This window comes from Crocodylus siamensis, chromosome 7 (assembly GCF_052110815.1).
Source record: "Crocodylus siamensis isolate JL-2025a chromosome 7, ASM5211081v1, whole genome shotgun sequence".
Classification (NCBI taxonomy): domain Eukaryota; kingdom Metazoa; phylum Chordata; order Crocodylia; family Crocodylidae; genus Crocodylus; species Crocodylus siamensis.
The window spans coordinates 96,793,451-96,810,216 of record NC_143401.1 but is presented as its reverse complement, the minus strand read 5'-3'; the positions used below and the strand labels follow the sequence as shown (position 1 = coordinate 96,810,216).

The 16,766-nt window shown below is 58.0% G+C and overlaps 1 protein-coding gene across 7 annotated transcripts in view; it reads right to left on the bottom strand.

Annotated features, from left to right (window-relative positions):
* SEMA4G (semaphorin 4G) overlaps window positions 1–16,238 on the bottom strand; it is a 35,889-nt gene extending 19,651 nt beyond the window's left edge. The window contains exon 1 of one of the 7 annotated variants that reach the window (XM_090057499.1): window positions 16,208–16,238. The gene's annotated coding sequence lies outside the window, so the exon portion shown is untranslated. Of the gene's footprint in view, window positions 1–4,210; window positions 4,328–5,737; window positions 5,880–14,396; window positions 14,526–15,040; window positions 15,115–15,155; window positions 15,649–15,683; window positions 15,951–16,207 lie in introns of those variants that run through there. The other 6 variants (XM_090057500.1, XM_090057494.1, XM_090057496.1 and 3 more) reach the window with 6 other exon arrangements.
* Between the last annotated feature and the right edge of the window lie 528 nt (window positions 16,239–16,766).

The following is a 16,766-nucleotide window of genomic DNA, read 5'->3' as shown; positions in this document are numbered from 1 at the left end:
GCGTATAGTGCGCGCTAACTCCCAGCAGGAGCTGGGTTGTGGGGGGTACGTGTTGTATGCGAGGAAATATGGTATGGGGGTGAAATATGGTATTCTCCTCAGCCCAGTCACCCCGAACGCCAGCCCTGCATAGCTCAGACGCTCCACGTGTCCTCACAGCAACCAGCATTTCCCTGCCACGGAGGCCAACCAGGCTCTCCAGTACCAGGGACACACCACCACCTCCATCGCCAACACCACCCCCATCAGAGGAGGGATGGTTTTGACAGCTATTTGGACCCACGGAGGCCAGGCCCTGCCCATCCTGCTACTTCCAGCCATGCAGACATGGATCTCGGGAGCGCCTATTAACAACCTTTGCAGCAGCGGGACATCAGTGGCCGCAGCGCCCCTGCTTCCCCCGTGGCAGGGGCGGGGGGGTGCCCAGTGCTGGGGAAGGGTTGATTGTACAGTTTTGCTACGAGGTTGGACAACGGATGCATCTGGGCTGGTATGGACAGGGCTCATCCTGCCTCAGGCAGCGGTTGGACTAGACGTGACCCCTGGAGATCCCCGCCAGCCCCATTAGCACACACAGCACGTGCGTAGGTCTCCAGGGCTACTTCATACCCATCAACTTAAGTATGAGCTTCAGGGCTTTGCTGCGTTGGGTTGAAAACCCCTGGCCTGAAACCTGGAGGTGTTACCACCTCGCTCCCGATGCTGGCAGACGAGCCTCATTAATTTGCCCAGATCCTACAGTTTAACGAGCTGTTGCTCCATTCCCACCACGTCCATGCCAGCCTCCAAGAGATGCAGAGGGGGCATTTGCTCCCAAGCCTTTGCACATCGCTGGTCATTAGGAAGCTTCTCATTAGCTCCCAGGGATGGGTTCAGATGGTTCCCTCCCATCCACGGGTTGCTCCGGGTAAGGCTTGAATGTTCCCCCTCTTGAGCCGTTTATAAATCCCCTTCCCGTGGAGAAAAAGAAGAGCTCATTTCCTTTTGCAAAGCGCACGGAGGTGGGGAGGTGCCCCGGTGAGAAATGCAAACACTAGACCCTGAGCCAACTACCCCTGCTTAAGTGCACGGCCTCCAAGCTGCACCACGCACCAGTGCAGACGCTGCTAGATCCTCCACCAGGGATATAACCTTCTGCCCCCAACACACGCATGCCCCTGGGCTGCTACGGAGGCAGATCCCCTTCAATCCCTGCTCCACCCAAAGTTTAAACCTAGCAGCCAGCAGTGGCATTTCTACTCAGGCAGCACTGAGGGAGGCCCTTGACTTCATGCCTCATTATCATCTACCCAATTCCTGCTAAACTCTTCACTCCACCGGCGTTACCAGCCCTCTTCTTTTTAACAATCTTCATGTTCCACCAGCCAAGCCAGACTTTCTTCTGCCTTTCTGCTGCCCATTGGCTGCTCCTGGTCACAAAGCTCCCATTTCACACTGTTTTGAATTCACTCTGATGAAGTTACATTTGTTTGTGTGTCAATCTTAAACTGAATAATCCAGCCTGAGGCCCCTGGCATTTTAGTAAAGCTTCTAGCTTCTTTTTAACTGGTGGAAAAAATAAGTGTCATTTTGTATGAGATAACACACTCGCCATCTGCACCCCACTTGGACCTCCCCATAGACCTGCCCATGCTACCTTGGGGTCCAGTCCCCCTATGCCCAGTATTAACAGATGACCAGATCCAAGCCCTGTCCCCTGCCGGGGACCAGCCCAGGAGGCAGAGCTCGGCTTCCCCAAAACAGGCTCTGAACTCTGTTTGCCTGTTGCTCCCTCCTCTAGGAAGCGATTGGGCCCACGGCCTGTGTTATCGCAAAGCAAACGCTGCCAGGCAAGCAATGGCAATTAAAATTTAACCAGCCCAGGCAGCCGGAGCCCAAGACAAGCTGGTTTAAAGGGTGTTAACCACTGATGAACAGGGCAGGAGTCATAGGGGAGAGGCCCATTGCTTCTCCCCTCCTGCCAGACCCGGGATATCCACCTGCTGCAACTACCCCTGTTTCTAAGTCCTGTTATGCCCAAAATCAGCTTGTGGCTTTGTCTAGAAGGACAACCGGCCAATGAGCCATAAATGCTGGTTAATCTGTTACGAGGGAGGAACCCCGGGATTTTATTTTATTTTATTTTTTTACAAGCACGGGAAGTGAAATCATCCTCAACCTGTCGCAATCGGCAACACGGTTTTCCTTCCCCAAGGGAGAGAGGGTAAAATACCATATCGTCTTGCACACAAACACACACCTTTTCCCCCAAAACCCAGCTGGTGGAAATTGCAGCATGCATGACAGCGGAGAGATACCATATCAGCAGATTCTGCCTCTTCCTGGCTGCAAACAAAACCAAAATCTGCACCGATTCACTGGAAACGGAGCAATGAGCAGGCCCAGCTCCCTTGCCGCTACGACTCAATGACTTCTTACAAGGAAAGGGCTTTTCTTCTTCGTTGCGGCTTTCAGAAACAAGGTGTGGACTATATGCTGGGGCATGTTGTATGCGAGACGATACAGTAAATCCTGCTGCTGGGCAGAGGATCTGGCAAGCTGGGAGGATGACTACCCAGCTGCTGATCCTTCTCCCACTTCCGTACCTCCATCTTCTCCCCAGTAGGCCCCCCGTCACCCTGATCCAGGCCACCACAACTCAATCCTCACCTAGCCTGATCACAGAATCAGAGCCGTGGGGCTGGACAGGACATGCAGGATAAGCCCCGTGCAAACCAGTCCGGACAAACCCCGTGCCCGACCTCTGAGCAATATGGTACGGTCACCTCTGACACAGCCCCACGCATCACCCTCGCCCCTGCCCCCGGGAAAGCAGAGGTGCTGCAGCCTCCAACATCCTGCTTTTATAAAAGGGCGCTAATATATGCTCGAGGGGCCATCATCCTGCTGCAGAGGAAGGCAAAACCCCTAGTCCAGACCAGGGAACATCCCTTCCTGACCCCAAATCTGGCATCGGGCTGAGCCTGAGTGCGGGGGCAAGACCCTCCAGCCAGGACCCTGCGAGGCTGGTGCCAGCAGGAGCGTTGGCCCAGCCCAGCCCCATCTAGCAGGGCCCTGCTGAGTTCAGAAATCAGTAGCGCTGGAGCCCAGAGCCAGGCTGAGCCACGAACCCCGGTCCAGCGAGCCACGAGGAAACGACGGAAGAGGCAGCACGGGACCCTCCAGCGGAAAAGTCCCATCACCAGAGCAAAGGGCCTGGAGCTGAGCCAGACTCCGGTCCTAAAAACTCAGGCACGCGGCCCCGAAAGCAGAGAAGAGCACGGAGGAAGGAAAGGGAGAGAAATCCTAGACTGCGGAAAGACCCGCAACCTCTGTGGACAGATGTGTGGCTCGAGGACTAGACTCGAGACCCATCGATGCGGCGTGACGGAGACCAGCCTCGAACGTGGGAGGGAGAAGGGGCGGTAGGAGCCGCAGACCTGCCCCGTGGCTGCGGACACCATGGCGGGGATTGGCTTTTGTGCCTGTCTGTCGTCCAGAAGGAGCTTGATGAACACTGGCTTCTCGCTGGCTTTCACGAGAGGTCTGACCTGACCCGGTCCCTTCCTGCAGACGGGAGCTCTTCAGGGAGGCAGAACGGGCCCCCCGTCTCTCCCAACTGCACCCCCAGATCCCACCTTTTGCTCCATGCAGAAGGGCGAGGCGAGACGTTTGCACCCTTTGCAAACATACCAGGATCTCGCCCTGCCAGCAGAGACACGGGCTTTCGGCTCGGCGTCTAGCTTTATTTATTCTTTTAAAACTGCTTTTAAATCTGAAGCTGAGAAAAACCGAGGATTGAAAACCCAAGCCGGGGGGGAGGAGGGGGGTGTGCACAGGCTGACGAGGGGCATCAGCTGGTGGAAGTCAGGGGGCCCGTGCTGGAAGTTTAACAGTTTCAAGCTTTGAGAGGAAATCTGCTCCCAAACACCAGTGCCACGTTTCCACACCGCCGTGGTTGGGAAGATCGGGGTAACGGCAGCCCGTGGAAACGCAGCCCCTTGCACGGACAGACCCTGGCTGGGAAAACACTGAGGAGTCCAGGAATATAATCTCCCCCCCAGCATCTCCAGAGAAGACGGGTACGAGCGCAGCTCGAGTAACGCCAGGTGCTTGTGGGTGTTAGGGGGTCTCTGCACTCATGCTTCAGGACACAAGTTCAGCACAGGGTCAGGAAGCCCATGACATCCGTGGCTACCCCTCGATGCAGCCGCACGTACCCCCTGCTCACCTGGTACATCACGAAGCACTGCCGATTTCCCCGGGGGGCTGCCGAGCTGCTCCAGCCAGGAAGGAGCTATGCCCAGTGGGAGGCTTGAGCCGCCTACCATCACCCGCAGGTCAAAATCCAGCGTCCCTCCCTCCCGAGGACACGGTCTGCCCTGAACACAGTCCACTTAGATGTAAATATTAACTGTCTTAAGTTGGACCTTGCCCACTGGCACGTCCCCAGTTCTCACAAGCGGTTTTCCCCACAGTTTCATAACAGAGGGCTGGCTCGGCTCGGGGTTACCAGCCTAAGGGTGCAGACATCACCCATCCCTCGTGCTACGCAGACCACATATGGAGACCCACGGGCATCTCTCCCCACCAAAAAAGACCTGAGCTGTGGCCTGAACTGGACTACAAATACAGATATCGTTTTGGATTATGACTCCAACTGCTTGGTTTCGACTCCCACATCCCTTACATGCTTAGCCAGGCCAAGCTACGGTGCTGAAAAGCAGTGCAGGAGAAAGGGGCCTCTTGACTGCTGGATGGCCCAATGAGAAGAAGAAAAAAAAAACCACAATAATGAGCAGGATGAGTGTGAAAACAGCAGCTGAAAACCCTAAGGACTAATGCCGAAAGTGAGAACTCCCTCGTGAGACAGAGATCACAAGAAGCGAAGTGCAGAGGTGTCAGCTTGGCAAGCCAAACAAGTGGAAACACACATCTCCACAGAGAGAGAGAGAGAGAAGTGGCATGAGATTGAGGAGGGGGGACCTCAGTATAAATACAGGAGACCAGTCTCTGGTCAAGACCTCGGGCAGTGGGGATAACATACGGTGTCTCCACCTGTTGAGGTTGGAAAGCAGGGGAAAAAATTTCGCCATTACAGCAGAGAGGCAGTGAGAGAGATGCAGGGAAAGAGTGGCCTCTCCACCACTGCAGGGTCCAAGGGGAGGTTGGACAGACGCTGGCGGGGGATGCTCTCGGCGTAGCGATGCCCATGCTCTGCTGTGGGGACCTCCCAGGCTTCTGCACTTTGCTGCTTTTCTCTTGGCAAGTTCAGCTGTGATGGCTTGTGCTCCATCAGGGTCGACCAGGTCGTTTAGCTAAGAGTTTGGACAACGAATTTATCTGGGCTGGTTTGAACAGGGCTGATCCTGCCTCAGGCAGGGGGTTGGACTAGATGCTACCTCTGCAGGTCCCTTCCAGCCCTAGGATCTAAGATCTCTCTCAAGAGCAAGCTTTACGAAGTTGGACTGACTTAAATCAGACCAGCTGGTACACGACCCGACGACAATGAACCTTTCTGAGCTTTCACCGCCACACGCAGATCTGAGCTATTTTTTCTGCGTCACCTGGAAGACGGCTCGTTAGCGTCAGCTTTCCAAAACGCCCAGCCCCCAGCAGCTGGTCTATCAACAGCAACCAGATACCACCGGAGAAAACACTCTGCGTGCCTCAGAGCAACACCTGCCAACTCTCCACAGCCTCGTTAATCTTAAGAAATCTCTTTTGACGGCCAAGACAACCTTAGGGTCCCTCTCACCTTCGTGAAAATCATCTCCCCCAGGGTAGGAAAAGCGTTCGATCCCGTGGAGTGAGCCCCAGGCGCAGGACTCTCCCCTTCCAATGCCTTCCAGCTCAGGAGCTCTCCCGAACCTGGAGTTCGACTCCAACCAGAAGCAGCGCCTCTTCCCACCGCACTGCAGGCACTGCTAAACCTGCCCCCGCTCCACCTCTGGCACCGGTATCGACTCTACATTAGATTGTGTGGCTTGAAAGCATGCCAAGATATTCAGGCAGCTCGAAAGCATTGCAAAACCAGCCTGCGTGCCAGCCACGCACTCAACGCTTCGGAGAAGTTCCAATCAAGGATCAGCCGGCACTTGCGTCCAGCACTGAAGTCTCTTCCTGCCATCCAGCACATTTAGAAATTCCCCCTGCTCCCCCCATTCCAGCTGATGAAACTCATTTCCTTTAATCCAGTAGAAAGTAATTCAATCAGAACAGTCCCCCAACGCTTATTAACCAGAGAACAGGATTCAGACGCATGGGAATGCCTTTGACTAAAAATATTCCCCCAGGCTAAGCCACGGTCTTTGGTGAAGAAACATTAAACACGCCATCTTCGTCAACAGATTTCCTGCTCCATGTGATGGGTCATGATACAAGTCATTCAAGTCTTGCACTGTGTATAGCAAGAGCTGTTGTTTCTTTTAAGACACTCAAAAGAGAGCAAGTCCCCGTTCTCTTATCCTAACTAGAAAGGTAAGAAACCTAGAAGCAAAACTAAAATGTCTTCCAGACTTACAAAAACTAAAAGGACCTTAATTTTCCCTGTATCTTACTCATAGTTTCATTGATTGCAAGTCTGGAAGAGACCTCGGAAGATCATCAGGTCCGGCCCCCCTGCATCAGGCAGGAACAGGAGAGGCTAATTGTGGACAAAGAAACTTCCTCTCAGCTTTAAAGTGGTTCCCATCAAGGCAATCCTAGCTGGAAGGGCCAATGTGGAGCGGAGTGGCCTGTACTGAATGTAGTTTCAGCAGGACTCGGTGCATTACAGGCTGCTGCTTCTTCCCTATGAGCCCTCTGAGCACCCCCACCCTATTGCTAGGTCCTGGTATGAATGTGTTGGCGGCACTCAGAGACCTCAGAAAACAGAGTTCAAATGGCGCTAGACATGATGTAGATACGTGGGGCGAGTCTCCCCATCCAGATCAACAGAGAAATGAGATAAAGGATGCACCCCAGGCAGTGTGCACCGGTCCCTTGGAGCTGCATCCAGTGCCTTCGACCCCAAGGCCGGACTCAAACCAGCTGCTTTCCCCAGGCATCTTAAACTACAGGGATTACGTGGGCAGCTGTGCGGATGGCTCCTCTCAGGTAGAAAGCACTTCATTTCAGAGATACCGGATTCATCCAGCCAAACCTGCACAAGCTATAAAAATCAAGAAACAGCAGCATCTACACAGGCAAGCATCAGCTCGGGGACGTCTCAGGGGCTTGTCTGAACGAGGAACCATCTGCCAGGCTTTAAACTGTATTTAAGCACAAAAGACGAGCCAAGAAGGATTCCCAAAGCCGCAGCGCAGGATCCATTCGCTGCCCTGTATGGCAGACGGATCCATGCCCCGACGGCACCTGTGTGGGGCATGGTTTTCTTGGAGGAAAGGCTGAAGGCTTTGACATAAATAAAAGAATCATCAGCTCGGAAAAGTGCCACTCAGAAGTGCCTGAACGACCTCCCCCATGAATGCCGAATGCAGCATCTGACGCAAACGCTGCCCGTTAATGAGCCAGCACCACGGTTCAAGGCAGTCTAACTGCACGCGGATTTGCAGAGCAAGGTGCGAGCTTTGCAGGTCCCGCCACCTCCGCTGGGGTCACCAGTCCCGCTCTGCTCAGCTCCATGCACCAACAGCATGCCATTCTGCTCCCCAGAGAGGCCCTCTCATGTCTCTCCCGCTCCGACGCGCGAACGAGCCTTCTCCTCCACCACGCGCGAGTTGCGCGTGCATCTCTGCGCGTGCGGGAGAGCACAAACGAAGTCCAAGCCAGGCACGGCGGGAGACACAGGACCAGAGAGGATGCATTTGAAGCAGACAAAAATACCGGAGCCTCTGCAAACAGAGCTGGGGAGAAGCAAGCGTACGCCAGCCAAGCCGAGCCTTCCCATGACCCGACCGTCTCCAGCCGCCGGTACCCGAGCCAAGCTGAAAACTGCCTGCGCTGGGATTTTTTTCCAGCTGGGTCTGCCCGGGGCTAGGGTCACAGAGACATGGATAGGTGCTAGACGCAGCCCGCCCCGGGACCCAGAGCTCAGCCTAGGAGTCCTGAGTTTCACTCTTCTTCTGTCCTCCACCCGGCTTCTAGCAGCAGACGTGCAAAAAGGATGACAACCTACTACTGCTACCGCCACCATAGGGGAGTAGGGCTGGAAGGGACCTTCTTATGATCCAGTCTGGATTCACAGCCCTGTTCCCCCTCCACCCCGACTGCCCCTACCCGTGAGTCCTGCCCCAGTCTGGGACTCGGGAGCAATTCACCATTTCCTTTCACCCGGCTCATCCGAGGTGCAGCCCCGGGAGCTTGCAGTCACCGGGCTGCGATGAATCATTTCTCTGGGCTTCCTCACCGTGCTTTCCCCATCACCCCCTTGGACTTCATAAATCTCTCGTGTTCTTAACAATCCTTTGAGAATAAGAGCTAAACCAAAGTTAGCAGGAGCCTCCACTGGTTTTGGGGGAGCTCACCCCCCAGGGCTTGATTTGCTGAAGTCCTGAGAGCACAGCTCCAGTGCAATCCACCTGCACCTGGGAGAGCTCTGGACTTCTGCTAAGTGTCTGCTGATACCAAATCTCAGCAGGTAGCAAACGCACACCTGGCAGCCGCCTGCAACCAGCTGGGTGGAAGTGGTTCGCCTGGCATCGCACAGGAGCTCGGGCTGGAGGCAGGGTAGACTCCCGTTCCCCAGGACAGGGCTCACCTCTCCCGAGTCCCCCAGCTCCCAACTCTTGCAAACAGCGATGCAGAGGGCTCAGATCTCAGTCTCCTTCCCCACGCACCTCCCTGTCCTGTGCATTGAATGAGGCTGGGGAAGACGGGAAAGAGCAAACTACTGTCCTTACTCGCACAATCCCATCACACGCAGGCACCAGGATGCCCGGTCATGGATCATCTGCAACACTCAAGCATCTGGAACGTATTTAACGAGGTCAGCGGTTCACGGAGTAGGTTGCTGCCCATGAAAGCTTATGCCCCTCTGAACGAGCTGGTCTCCAAGGGCAGGGACACACACAACACCTAGAACAGCTGAAATGCACTCTAGACGGACGCAGACAGACATACACCAATTCAAATCTACCTGGAGTGGTTCAGAAGCACCCTTGGAAAATCACGTCCCCATCTGAGCTGGTTACCACAAACACAGTCCTCCAGACATCCCACACTGCATTGCCCCACCCAGCCGCAACCTGGCTGCTCTGGTATGCAACCAGAACTCTACTGCCCACTTTTTTTTGACCTTATGTTGGCACTTTTTATCCATCACCCACCTCGCACCGCTTGGTTAATCAAAGTCTAATAAGCAGCTGTGTCCTCACCGCCTCCTCGACCGCAGCCCCGCATCGTACCGCCGCAAACCCCCAAGAACCAAAAAAGCATGGGTCCAAGCACCCCCCGCCCAGCACACTGCAGATCCCAGCCATTTGCAATCTCCTGAAGTTTGCTCAACACAAGTTTGAGGGAGAAGTGAAAGCAGGAAAGTGAAAACACCCCCAGCCGCAGGCCAACCACCCCCTGGTATCGGCGCCACAGCCCTACACGTGCCGCCGGGAACCGGTGCCCAACCAGGAGCATTTTGGAAGGGTTTGATTGTCACGTCTGTCTGCACCCTCTGGTGCTGCCCTGCCTTGTCTGACTGGAGACTAACACGGAAAAACTCTCTCTCAGGACTTTAATGCACAATGCGTTGCATCTCGGATACGGCCCACCGCTCCTGCCACGGCGAGTAGCCAGCAGGCCCATGAATGCTGGGAGTTCAGGCCTGAAGGGCCTTTGAAATGCACGCCCAAGCTGAAAGAAGAGCTGGGGCATCTCTCACATCAGAGATGCCCAGACGAGACTAAAGCCACAGGGCAGCAGAGTTTCTTCCACCAAGCAAAGCAGGGTCTGGGGGGTTAGCGGGGCAGAACGAGTCGGCTTGGACGAATGAGCTGTCGTGATGGACAATGGTCCAAGTTGCTGGAGTGAGATTTTGGAAGCAAAAAAAAATCACAGACCTGGGGAGGTCAGTCGGCTAGAGGCAGGATCAGCCCTGTCCAAACCATCCCAGACCAGTGCTCGCCCAGCCTCACCTGCCACAGGTGAACGGGGGGACGAGGGCGCTGCCAACATCCCGCTGCTGAAAGGCTGGTGAAGACGGGCACAAGGGTGCCACTTGCTCCAATCCAGGCTGTGACGTGGTCCAGTTAAGACCGTTTCACTTGACCCGAACCAAAATGGGTTTGGTTTCTTTTTCCAGAGACATTCGATTCAGGAAAGCGGGAGATTTTGCCCGTGTCCTGGATTTGGGGAGGGGGAAGATGGACCTTTTGAAGTCTCGAACATTTCCCTGAGACAGGGTCTGGGCAGGACACTGCTTTCCCGAGGCAGAACATCCCTCCTCAGGGCCCTTGGAGGCGGTCCAAGCCTCCGATTAAATCGGCCGGCAGCTCTGGTATTTCAAGGAGAGGGGGACGAGGACGTGTCGCTGGCAGCCGGTTTGAAATGCCAAGCGGGAGCCCCCCTCCGGAAAGGAGGGCCCTGCGGGATCAAAGCGGAGCCTGGCAGAAGGCAAGGCAACAAAACACCCGGCCCATCTCCCGCAGCATCAGCCCCTTCCTCCTCTCTGCGTGAAGCCTGGGGGAGCCGACCCAAGAGGCTGGGCCAGCTGCGATGAGAGGTAAATTAAGAAGCCCGTGCAGAAGGGCACCACACCAAAAGGCCTCGCTCCCACAGAAATAAAGGGGAGTTGAGCGTTTGGCAACTTTTAAAAATATCTGCCCTTGCATAAACAGAGATCTCGGCTAGCAGCGTCCCTCCTAAAAAGCAACAGGTAAATCGCACACGATCCCACCCATCAACTGGGGGCTGGCCTAGACAACTGATGGCGGTCTCTTCCAGCCCTACTCCTTGACGTGTATTTGCATCCACACCTCCCAGGGAGGCATGCACCAGGGTTTGAAAAGGCAGAACAAAAAGAAGATCTTCCTTTTCACCAACCTGGTCAGAAGCAGCTTCCTCCCTGAAGACGTGCAGCCTTATTTTTGGTGCGCGTGGTACATGAGTAAATACGGTAATCGTCAGCGCGGTGCCCAGAGAGGACCTTTTTGCTCTCAGAAAGGAGCAAACCCTGGTCAGTCATAATGGGTAAAGGGGCACAATCTCCTCGTCTAGCCCACCCTCCTCACCTGCTGGTCTCCCAACATCCTGCCTCTCTCAAAGCTGCTGCTCCTGGAGTCACGTTATCCACAAAACTCTCAGCAGGAGCTTGAGAAACAGAAGAGTCTCCTACGCTTTTATGACAACAAGAAAATAAACCTTGAAAAGGGAAAGCGAACGGTTCAAAGCAGCCGAGACGAATCAGCCCCGGACCCCATGGAGAACCTGTAGTCTTCAGCGTTCACCAGCAGCCGAACGGAGGGGACCGAGCAAGGCTTTGAAACGGATCTCGGGCCAAAAGCTGAGCTAACTCTTGGCACATCTCGTGACGAAGCAGAGAGACGTGAGCCTTTTTATTTTTTTCAGGCTAATGCTGCCCCTGCACTGGCAGGCACGGCGTCCTCCACCCAACACGGACGGGGAAAGCAGGATGCATTTGACCAGGCTCGGAGATCCCGACCTGCAAACCCGCTCCGTTAGCTGCCCTGGGCAACTCAAGGGAGATTTCCCAGCCCCGGAGCACGAGGGGATGAGACTTTGCTAAACCCAGGGCAGTCTGGGCTCTGAGGTGACTTATAGCCCCTCACCCCGGGCTCCTGTGCCCTCCAGCTCCCCAAATTGCCTGCAGGCAGCCGAAAGCTGGAGCAGAGAAATCCCAGGGAAGCAGGGCTGGAAGGGCCGTGGGTGCACGGGATCCAACGCGGACCCCAAAAGCAGCTCCTGGCTGAAAGAGGCAGGGGGGTGCAGAGCGGGTCCCTCTCTCGTACGGGGTGGAGAGCTCATCCCTTCCCCCAGGGCAGGGGAGGACAGGCCAAGCTGACCTGGCTCCTCGCTGCAACCCACCTTCCCGCTGCAGGGCGCCGAGCCCCACAACTGAGGGTGGCGGGCCTGTGGTCAGCCAGGATGGTGTGCAATTGCCATGAATCTCCTCCTGTCTGCGTGGGGTCCGCCCCTGCAGCCTCCGAAACCCCAGAGCCGGACTGAGGGCAAAGGGCCACCCCTGAGCTGGGCAACGTGGTCCAATGCCCCGTCCTCCAAGCACGTGTCCAGCCCCGTGCGAACCATGGATGTATAGAGGGGCACGACGATGCTTTCGGTTTTGTTTCCAGTTCCCTTCTTCATCATCCCCGTCAGCCTTTCTGACGGCTGCTGGCAGGGGCCTTCTGGTCCAAACAGGCGTCGGGAGCAACTCGGGGCTATCGCAGAAAACCGAGCCTTTCCTCCCTCCGAACTTGCTGGTTGCTCTCCCCTCCTGGCGTCACCGTGTGCACGGCGGGATGGTGGGTCCGTCACCCCTACGGAGCCACGCTCAAGCAACCGGGTCTCACGGGTGCCACCGTGAAGCCATGCATCCCTCCCACGTCTAAGCCCACGTGGCCCGGTCCTCCGGGGCACGCGCGTGGAGCTGCCGGAAGGCACCGGAGGACTATTTCGGTTGTGTGCTCCCTGCCAAGAGGACGAGCCCATCGGCTTGGCAGCTAAGGAGAAGGGCACAACTACCCCGAGGCGACCCACCCACGTCCACCCCCTCCTCACGCGGGCCACGCTCTGCACCCCGGGCCAGCATGTGGAAAGGGGCAATAACCACCAGGAGGTTCAAACCTGAGGTTTTCGCTGTTTCAAGTCAGCTCAGGAGAGCCAGGCTGGAGGGGGGCCTCCTCTCCCCGCCTGCTCGGGCATTAGCTCCAGACCTCCAGGGCCAAGGCAAAAGTTGCCCGACAAGCCGGCATTTGTCTTTCCTTTCAAACACTGCGGCGGCGTTTGTCATAACACACTGTGCGCAATCCACGGCTCAGCCTTAAAAGGCTTTGTGGCTCCAGTCCTTTGTTTCCCCGAGAGAAGAATCGTTTTAGCAATTAGATCGGGCGAAGCAGAGCTCCAGCTCTAAAGGGGCTCCTCGCAGCCCGGTTTTGAAGCTAATTTCCTAACCAAGTGGTTAGCAAATTCCCCAGCATTTCAGATCCTTCTGCCCTTTAGTTTGTTGTCGCTACCTCTGCCCTTGTTACATCTCGCTGGGCTCAAACAATGACGGGCAATGAAGTCAGCTTCATGTTTGCTGGGAACTCGTTTTTTCCTCCCCGTTTCCTCCAGGCAGCGAGGTTTGGGTTTCAAAGACATTTCTTTACAGTGTTTGTCTGCTGATACCACCCACGTAATCCCTCCCCCGAGCACCTCGACGATAGGCATGGATTCACCCCTGCAAGGTAGGGAAGTATTAGCCCCATTTTACAGGTGGGAAAACAAAGCCTGGAAAGACAAAGTGACACGTGAGGCACGCAGGAGCCCTGGAAATGACGCAAGCTCCCCCCCGTCATGGCCCAGTGCTTTAACCGCAAGGCAGGCCCGTTTTCTTTCTTATTTATTCAAAGATAAACCATCTCTTTAAACAAATCCAGCAGAAACAGTCAAAAAAGCATTTTTCCGTTTTTTGGCTTGACATTTAGCGAACTGTGTTTATTCGCTCCCACTGAGCACTTAACTTTTGGGCCCTATTGAAGGCGCTGCCCCCTTGTCACTCCACTTCCCAGCTGAATATGACAAAGGTCAAGATTTTCATTTTTTTTTAAACCCCGCCCGGCACTTTGTGCCCCGAGAAGCTCCCTGCACGTGCTCAGCTGTGTTTGCGTCGGGCCTACATGGGAATCAAGAGTCCCGCTTCCTTTCCCACCGTGAGCCCTTTGGGCATTTAAAAAGAGAAATCAGTGGGAAAACACAGCACAAGGCGAAGCCTGGCCGAGTCCGGGAGAGGCTTCCTGGGCATCCTCCTACCCCTGGCTTCTCTCTGGATGTGAAGCGTGTGGCTGTGATGGGTGGGCACAAAGAGAAGAGAAACCAGGTCCCATGTGGCTGGTAAAACCAGCAAGAGGGGAGAGGATCCCAAAGCCGCCGGGAGGCCGCCGGAAGGAGACAGGCAGCTTTCACCTTTGCACGCCGATCGTGGCAATTCGTCATCGCCAGGGCGAGCCTTTGCACAGACTCCGGCACGAGGGGAAGGGCGAGCCGCCCCGCGCTCCCCGGTGTTCAGAGGGGGGAAAAGGACGTGTCCTCTCCCGACGCGCGCGCCACCCCTTCCCACGCAACCGCTCCGAAAGCCAGGCACAATATTCCCGCCGCCCCCACGGGGCACCCAACCTGCCGCCCCGAGAGGCCGCCAGCCCCGCTCTTCAAACCCCCCAGGATGCTAAATGCCCCGAGCACCAGAGGCCAGCCGCCCTGCTGGGACCCACCGCTCGCACGGGCGACAGGGAAGCCAGCGGGCCCAGGCGACGCATCAGTCTTACCGGGAGCTCCTGCTCGTGCCAGAGTTGCGGAATAAGCCCCGCGGCGGCCAGAACCCGCGGGCGGTCCCAGGAGGAGCCGGGCGGGGGGTGGGGGGGAGACGCCGAGCCCAAAGCCACGAAGAAAAACGTCCGAGTTGCCACAACAAGAGCGCCGCGAGCCTCCGGCATCAAAATGCGCGAGGCGCACCCGAGCGGGGCCTCCGTCTCCGGCGGAGGTGCGCAGGGCCCCGCTGGCGGGGCGCGGGTCGGGAGCCCCCGTCCTCCCGCTCCGAGTCCGGGGGCGTCAGGCCCGGGGGGCTCTTGAATGTAGACGCAAGGCAGCAAAGCAGGGGGCAGTGGGAAAGCCGCCCCCCCCGGGCTGGATGGCCCTAGGGCGGGCCTGAAAACGCAGAGGGGGGATGCCGCGAGGGGGTCCGCAGCCCCCGGCGCTCCCCCGCGCTGCGGCCGGGCCGGGGCCGGGGCCGGTCGGCGGGCGAGGAGCGGAGCAGCCGCGCGGGCTGCGCGCTGCCACCTGCCGGCCCCGCCCGGGAGAGGGGGGCCGCGACCCCCCCGGGCATGCGGCGCGGCACCCGCACCTGCCCGCCCAGCGCACCCCCTCCCGCACCAGCCGGCCCCGCGCCCAGCAGGTTTGGGCGCCCGCTCACCCGCGCCCAGCGGCCTCGTGGCCGGAGCGGCGCCCGCACGCTGCGAGCGCCCCGGGCCGGCCGCCGCCCCCCGCCCGCGCCCGCGCCCGCGCCCGCGCCCCCGCCCGCGCCTCACCGCAGCCGGAGTCCTGCCGGGAAGGCGGCTCAGGTGCGGCGCGCTCCCCCGGGCCCGTCGCAGCATTGCTTTGTCCTCGGTGGAAGCTGCGGCTCCTCCCAGCCCAGGATCAGCTGCTGGCTTCATTCCCGTGTTCGCTTCCTCCTCCAGGCTCTCCAGCCGGCTCCCATCCCTCCCTCCACCCCCAGCGGCGGGCTTCGCGGCCCCTGCTCCCCAGCGCGCTCCGGCCACCGCGCGCGCCTTCACGCGCCCGGCTGGAGCCTGGGGCGCGCGTGGGTCTTGTTTCCCCGTCTCCCGAGCTGTCCCGCCGGTTGCCGGAGGCGCCTGGCCGCAGCAAACCGGCTTAGCGGGGCCGGCGCGGCTCGGGGAGGCTTCCCCCGGGGGTGCTCGGGGCCGTTCCACCGAGACCCAGGAGCCTCGGCCACCTCCTGCAGCCGGCGGGCCGCCGTCAACAGCGCCTCGTCCGTGGGTGAGGTCGGCGCTTCGATGGGGGGCACAGCTGGGCTGTAGGGCCAGCGCCTTCCCCACCTGCTTGGAGAGCTTTAAAAGACTTGGGAGCGTGGCCCGAGGCGGAGGGGAAGCTGCAGCCCTGCAAAAGCTGGTGGCAAAATGCTCATCTGACCCGGGCCAGGGGGTGAAGGTGCTGGCAGCCGGCCTGGCCCCTCCAGCACAGCCTGAAGGGCCGGGGCCGGGGCCGGGGCCGGGGCCGGGGCGAGCTCGTGCCCCGTCACCCTCAGAGGAAGGGAGCCTCCCTGGAGGGCGGCCTGGGCATCCGCACACCCCCTGCCCGAGCTCCTGTTCCTTTCCCTCTTGCAAAATAAATGTCTCTCCTCCTCTCCCGCCCACTCCGCTTCGAGCCAGGAAATCAGACACCTACACGCGGCGTGTTTACCCCGCTCGAGATGGCGAATCCAAACATTAACGAGGTCAAATGGGATGATTCAGCCCTAGCCGACGGGCTCAGGGCAGGAGCCACAGGGCGTTTGCATCCGCGCCTCGATGCTTGTAAGGGCGACTCTCCACCTCCCGTCCTCTCTCCGGCTGGTACCCACCTCGGCTCCAGGCGTTGCCCCAGCACCAGCGTGGCACCCGCTGAACCCTCCGTCCCGTCCTAAACTGCTGCGTAGCTGTGAAGCGACCCATTTAGAAAGGCAAAGAGGCAATGGGTGAAACAGGCCTCGGGCAGGGGCAGGGGTTTAGTTAAACAGGCATAGTCTAGCCTGTTAAAAGCACTCGCCCCCTCCCACCGGGTTCAGGTATTTCCCAGAGTACGGCAGACAGCCCAGAACAGGACACCAAGGACCAGAAACATCCTGCGATTTCACTGGCCGTGGTGCGCTCGAGGAAGCCGGCCGTGAAATAGGAAATGCCTGAACAAAACAAAACAAGGCTGCGATGGATCGAGACACGTCTGCGTCTCAAACCCCCATGCCGGGCCCGCAGGCAGGTGAGCAGAGACCCATGCATCGCCTCGGCCCCGCGGCCTTTCGTCGGGTCTCGGGCTCCAGGGCCCGCAGCGGTCAGCGGCAAAATGCTTGTGGACTTCATCTGACCCAGGCCACAAGTGCTGGCCTTCAGCCACGGCCCCCCCCGTCTCCCACCACGCCTCAC